We start from the raw sequence: 7453 nt of genomic DNA on the forward strand, positions 1-7453 counted from the left end.
GCTTCCCTGCTCACTTTTTTCGTACTGTTGAGAAAATTCGAACCCTTTCCTTAACTATGCCGGTTACTGACTTCACCGCTTCAGACCCTTGTCCCCGTAATGAAAGATACCATTTCCCACCGTGGGAAATGCACGAAAATCGGACTGAACACGGGGGAGGCTCCCCCCTCGAAGGCGAGACCGTCGGCAGAACCGCCGGGTCAAACCCGGCCGAGCTACCCGGCTTACAAGTCTCAAAGTCGGTATGAGCAGTCACGTCCACCCCCATTCCCTTTTGGACCACTTCCCACGGTTCCAAATGCATGAAAATCGGCCTGTACACGGGGGAGGCACCCGCCTCGAAGACGAGACCGTCGGCAGAACCGCCGGGTCAAACCCGGCTGAGCTACCCGGCTCGGAAGCGCCAAAGTCGGGTTGAGCAGTCACATTCACTCCCATCGACGTTTGGACCACTTCCCACGGTTCGAAATGCACGGAAATCGGCCTGTACACGGGGGAGGCACCCGCCTCGAAGAGGAGACTGTCGGCAGAACCGCCGGGTCAAACCCGGCTGTGCTAACCGGCTCGGAAGCGCCAAAGTCGGGTTGAGCAGTCACATTCACTCCCATCCCCTTTTGGGCAACTTCCCACGGTTGGAAATGCATGGAAATCGGACTGAACACGGGGGAGGCTCCCCCCTCGAAGGCGAGACCGTCGGCAGAACCGCAGGATCAAACCCGGCTGAGCTACCCGGCTTACAAGTCTCAAAGTCGGTATGAGCAGACACGTCCACCCCCATTCCCTTTTGGACCACTTCCCACGGTTCGAAATGCATGAAAATCGGCCTGTATACGGGGGAGGCACCCGCCTCGAAGACGAGACCGTCGGCAGACCCGCCGGGTCAAACCCGGCTGAGCTACCCGGCTCGGAAGCGCCAAAGTCGGGTTGAGCAGTCACATTCACTCCCATCCCCTTTTGGACCACTTCCCACGGTTCGAAATGCACGAAAATCGGCCTGTACACGGGGGAGGCACCCGCCTCGAAGACGAGACCGTCGGCAGAACCGCCGGAACAAACCCGGCTGAGCTACCCGGCTTACAAGTCTCAAAGTCGGTATGAGCAGACACGTCCACCCCCATTCCCTTTTGGACCACTTCCCACGGTTCGAAATGCATGAAAATCGGCCTGTATACGGGGGAGGCACCCGCCTCGAAGACGAGACCGTCGGCAGACCCGCCGGGTCAAACCCGGCTGAGCTACCCGGCTCGGAAGCGCCAAAGTCGGGTTGAGCAGTCACATTCACTCCCATCCCCTTTTGAACCTCTTCCCACCGTTGGAAATGCACGAAAATCGGCCTGTACACGGGGGAGGCTCCCCCCTCGAAGGCGAGACCGTCGGCAGAACCGCCGGGTCAAACCCGGCTGAGCTACCCGGCTTACAAGTCTCGAAGTCGGGTTGAGCAGTCACATTCACTCCCATCGACTTTTGGGCAACTTCCCACCGTTGCAAATGCATGAAAATCGGCCTGTACACGGGGGAGGCACCCGCCTCGAAGTCGAGACCGTCGGCAGAACCGCCGGGTCCAACCCGGCTGAGCTACCCGGCTTACAAGTCTCAAAGCCGGGTTGGGCAGTCACGTTCACCCCCATTCCCTTTTGGATCACTTCCCACGGTTCGAAATGCACGAAAACCGGCCTGTACACGGGGGAGGGTCCGCCCTCGAAGGCGAGACCGTCGGCAGAACCGCCGGGTCAAACCTGGCTGAGCTACCCGGCTTACAAGTCTCAAAGTCGGGTTGAGCAGTCACGTTCACTCCCATCGACTTTTAGACCACTTCCCACGGTTCGAAATGCACGAAAATCGGCCTGTACACGGGGGAGGCACCCGCCTCGAAGACGAGACCGTCGGCAGAACCGCCGGGTCAAACCCGGCCGAGCTACCCGGGTTAGAAGCCTCAGAGTCGGGTTGAGCAGTCACGTTCACTCCCATCGACTTTTAGACCACTTCCCACGGTTGGAAATGCACGAAAATCGGCCTGTACACGGGGGTGGCATCCGCCTCGAAGACGAGACCGTCGGCAGAACCGCCGGGTCAAACCCGGCTGAGCTACCCGGCTTACAAGTCTCAAAGTCGGGTTGAGCAGTCACATTCACTCCCATCGACTTTTGGGCAACTTCCCACGGTTCGAAATGCACAAGATTCGGCCTGAACACGGGGGACGCTCCCCCCTCGAAGGCGAGACCGTCGGCAGACCCGCCGGGTCAAACCCGGCTGAGCTACCCGGCTCGGAAGCGCCAAAGTCGGTATGAGCAGTCACGTTCACTCCCATCCCCTTTTGGACCGCTTCCCACGGTACGAAATGCATGAAAATCGGCCTGTACACGGGGGAGGCACCCGCCTCGAAGACGAGACCGTCGGCAGAACCGCCGGGTCAAACCCGGCTGAGCTACCCGGCTTACAAGTCTCAAAGTCGGGTTGAGCAGTCACATTCACTCCCATCGACTTTTGGGCAACTTCCCACGGTTCGAAATGCACAAAATTCGGCCTGAACACGGGGGACGCTCCCCCCTCGAAGGCGAGACCGTCGGCAGAACCGCCGGGTCAAACCCGGCTGAGCTACCCGGCTTAAAAGTCTCAAAGTCGGTATGAGCAGTCACATTCACCCCCATTCCCTTTTGGACCACTTCCCACGGTTGGAAATGCATGAAAATCGGCCTGGACACGGGGGAGGCTCCCCCCTCGATGACGAGACCGTCGGCAGAACCGCCGGAACAAACCCGGCTGAGCTACCCGGCTTACAAGTCTCAAAGTCGGTATGAGCAGACACGTCCACCCCCATTCCCTTTTGGACCACTTCCCACCGTTGGAAATGCACGAAAATCGGCCTGTACACGGGGGAGGCACCGGCCTCGAAGACGAGACCGTCGGCAGAACCGCCGGATCAAACCCGGCCGAGCTACCCGGGTTAGAAGCCTCAGAGTCGGGTTGAGCAGTCACATTCACTCCCATCCCCTTTTGAACCTCTTCCCACCGTTGGAAATGCACGAAAATCGGCCTGTACACGGGGGAGGCTCCCCCCTCGAAGGCGAGACCGTCGGCAGAACCGCCGGGTCAAACCCGGCTGAGCTACCCGGCTTAAAAGTCTCAAAGTCGGGTTGAGCAGTCACATTCACTCCCATCGACTTTTGGGCAACTTCCCACCGTTGCAAATGCATGAAAATCGGCCTGTACACGGGGGAGGCTCCGCCCTCGAAGGCGAGACCGACGGCAGAACCGCCGGGTCAAACCCGGCCGGGCTACCCGGGTTAGAAGCCTCAGAGTCGGGTTGAGCAGTCGCATTCACCCCCATCCCCTTTTGAACCTCTTCCCACCGTTGGAAATGCACGAAAATCGGCCTGTACACGGGGGAGGCACCGGCCTCGAAGACGAGACCGTCGGCAGAACCGCCGGATCAAACCCGGCCGAGCTACCCGGGTTAGAAGCCTCAGAGTCGGGTTGAGCAGTCACATTCACTCCCATCCCCTTTTGAACCTCTTCCCACCGTTGGAAATGCACGGAAATCGGCCTGTACACGGGGGAGGCTCCCCCCTCGAAGGCGAGACCGTCGGCAGAACCGCCGGGTCAAACCCGGCTGAGCTACCCGGCTTACAAGTCTCAAAGTCGGTATGAGCAGACACGTCCACCCCCATTCCCTTTTGGACCACTTCCCACCGTTGGAAATGCACGAAAATCGGCCTGTACACGGGGGAGGCACCGGCCTCGAAGACGAGACCGTCGGCAGAACCGCCGGATCAAACCCGGCCGAGCTACCCGGGTTAGAAGCCTCAGAGTCGGGTTGAGCAGTCACATTCACTCCCATCCCCTTTTGAACCTCTTCCCACCGTTGGAAATGCACGAAAATCGGCCTGTACACGGGGGAGGCTCCCCCCTCGAAGGCGAGACCGTCGGCAGAACCGCCGGGTCAAACCCGGCTGAGCTACCCGGCTTAAAAGTCTCAAAGTCGGGTTGAGCAGTCACATTCACTCCCATCGACTTTTGGGCAACTTCCCACCGTTGCAAATGCATAAAATCGGCCTGTACACGGGGGAGGCTCCGCCCTCGAAGGCGAGACCGACGGCAGAACCGCCGGGTCAAACCCGGCCGGGCTACCCGGCTCGGAAGCGCCAAAGTCGGGTTGAGCAGTCACATTCACCCCCATCCCCTTTTGGGCCACTTCCCACGGTTCGAAATGCATGAAAATCGGCCTGTACACGGGGGACGCTCCCCCCTCGAAGGCGAGGCAGTCGGCAGAACCGCCGGGTCAAACCCGGCTGAGCTACCCGGGTTAGATGCCTCAAAGTCGGGTTGAGCAGTCACATTCACCCCCATCCCCTTTCGGCCCCCTTCCCACGGTTGGAAATGCATGAAAATCGGCCTGTACACGGTGGGCGCTCCCCCCTCGAAGGTGAGACCTTCGGCAGAACCGCCGGGTCAAATCCTGCCGAGCTACCCGCGTTAGAGGTCTCAATGTCGGCTTCAGCAGTCACATTCAATCCCATTCCCGTTTGGACCTCTTCCCGCCGATGGAAATGCACAAAATTCGGCCTGAACACGCGGGGCGCTCCCCCCTCGAAGGCGAGACCGTCGCCAGAACCGCCGGGTCAAATCCGGCTGAGCTACCCGCGTTACAGGTCTCAAAGTCGGGTTGAGCAGTCACGTTCACCCCCATCCCCTTTCGGACCCCTTCCCACGGTTGGAAATGCATGAAAATCGGCCTGTACACGGTGGGCGCTCCCCCCTCGAAGGTGAGACCTTCGGCAGAACCGCCGGGTCAAATCCGGCCGAGCTACCCGCGTTAGAGGTCTCAATGTCGGCTTCAGCAGTCACATTCAATCCCATTCCCGTTTGGACCTCTTCCCGCCGATGGAAATGCACAAAATTCGGCCTGAACACGCGGGACGCTCCCCCCTCGAAGGTGAGACCTTCGGCAGAACCGCCGGGTCAAATCCGGCCGAGCTACCCGCGTTAGAGGTCTCAATGTCGGCTTCAGCAGTCACATTCAATCCCATTCCCGTTTGGACCTCTTCCCGCCGATGGAAATGCACAAAATTCGGCCTGAACACGCGGGACGCTCCCCCCTCGAAGGCGAGACCGTCGCCAGAACCGCCGGGTCAAATCCGGCCGAGCTACCCGCGTTAGAGGTCTCAATGTCGGCTTCAGCAGTCACATTCAATCCCATTCCCGTTTGGAACACTTCCCGCCGTTAACAATGCACGATATTCGGCCTGAACACGCGGGACGCTCCCCCCTCGAAGGTGAGACCTTCGGCAGAACCGCCGGGTCAAATCCTGCCGAGCTACCCGCGTTAGAGGTCTCAATGTCGGCTTCAGCAGTCACATTCAATCCCATTCCCGTTTGGACCTCTTCCCGCCGATGGAAATGCACAAAATTCGGCCTGAACACGCGGGGCGCTCCCCCCTCGAAGGCGAGACCGTCGCCAGAACCGCCGGGTCAAATCCGGCTGAGCTACCCGCGTTACAGGTCTCAAAGTCGGCTTCAGCAGTCACATTCAATCCCATTCCCTTTTGGAACACTTCCCGCCGTTAACAATGCACGATATTCGGACTGAACACGGGGGCCGGTCCGCCCTCGAAGTCAACACCGTCCGCAGAACCGCCGGGGCAAATCCGGCTGAGCTACCCCGCCCCCGAACACTCAAAGTCCCTCTGAAGCCTTGCATTCGCCTCCTTGGAAAATTGACGTCAAACATTACCAAAATCGGGGGCACGAGCACTAAAGCTAAGTCTCACCCTTTCCCTATCCCTAACCAGGAACCGAACGCCCACCCTCAGCCTCACACCAACGCCGGTGCCACTCCAGACAGACACACCCTTCAAAACCACACCCATCCGGCCATGCAACTCAAAAAGGGTCCAAATTCAGAAACACCCCCTTCAAAAGGCACTCCATCCTCGGCCACACCACCGGGACATGCTCCCCTCGGCGATAATTAAGCCCCCACCACTATTTGAAGCCAACCGCAGCCGCAACTCGAACGGAGAAATCAGTAACCAATTCAAAAATGCGCTTGGTTACTGATTTCTACTGAGCCGAAAAAATTCTAAGTGTCGGTGGTTACTGATTTATACCAACCCGAAAAAATTCTAAGTGTCAGTGGTTACTGATTTATACCAACCCGAAAATATTCTAAGTGTCAGTGGTTACTGATTTATACCAACCCGAAAAAATTCTAAGTGTCAGTGGTTACTGATTTATACCAAGTCGAAAAAATTCTAAGTGTCAGTGGTTACTGATTTATACCAACCCGAAAATATTCTAAGTGTCAGTGGTTACTGATTTATACCAACTCGAAAAAATTCTAAGTGTCAGTGGTTACTGATTTATACCGACCCGAAAAAATTCTAAGTGTCAGTGGTTACTGATTTATACCAACTCGAAAATATTCTAAGTGTCGGTGGTTACTGATTTATACCAACCCGAAAAAATTCTAAGTGTCAGTGGTTACTGATTTATACCAACTCGAAAAAATTCTAAGTGTCGGTGGTTACTGATTTATACCAACTCGAAAATATTCTAAGTGTCGGTGGTTACTGATTTATACCTACCCGAAAATATTCTAAGTGTCAGTGGTTACTGATTTATACCAAGTCGAAAATATTCTAAGTGTCAGTGGTTACTGATTTATACCAACTCGAAAAAAATTCTAAGTGTCAGTGGTTACTGATTTATACCAACTCGAAAATATTCTAAGTGTCGGTGGTTACTGATTTATACCAACCCGAAAATATTCTAAGTGTCAGTGGTTACTGATTTATACCAACTCGAAAAAATTCTAAGTGTCGGTGGTTACTGATTTATACCAACTCGAAAATATTCTAAGTGTCGGTGGTTACTGATTTATACCAACCCGAAAATATTCTAAGTGTCAGTGGTTACTGATTTATACCAAGTCGAAAATATTCTAAGTGTCAGTGGTTACTGATTTATACCAACTCGAAAATATTCTAAGTGTCGGTGGTTACTGATTTATACCAACCCGAAAATATTCTAAGTGTCAGTGGTTACTGATTTATACCAACTCGAAAAAATTCTAAGTGTCAGTGGTTACTGATTTATACCAACTCGAAAATATTCTAAGTGTCGGTGGTTACTGATTTATACCAACCCGAAAATATTCTAAGTGTCAGTGGTTACTGATTTGTACCGACCCGAAAAAATTCTAAGTGTCAGTGGTTACTGATTTATACCAACCCGAAAATATTCTAAGTGTCGGTGGTTACTGATTTATACCAACCCGAAAATATTCTAAGTGTCAGTGGTTACTGATTTATACCAACTCGAAAAAATTCTAAGTGTCAGTGGTTACTGATTTATACCAACTCGAAAATATTCTAAGTGTCGGTGGTTACTGATTTATACCAACCCGAAAATATTCTAAGTGTCAGTGGTTACTGATTTGTACCGACCCGAAAAA

Source organism: Chiloscyllium punctatum, unplaced genomic scaffold (genome assembly GCF_047496795.1).
Source record: "Chiloscyllium punctatum isolate Juve2018m unplaced genomic scaffold, sChiPun1.3 scaffold_1082, whole genome shotgun sequence".
In the NCBI taxonomy this organism is placed as follows: Eukaryota; Metazoa; Chordata; class Chondrichthyes; order Orectolobiformes; family Hemiscylliidae; genus Chiloscyllium; species Chiloscyllium punctatum.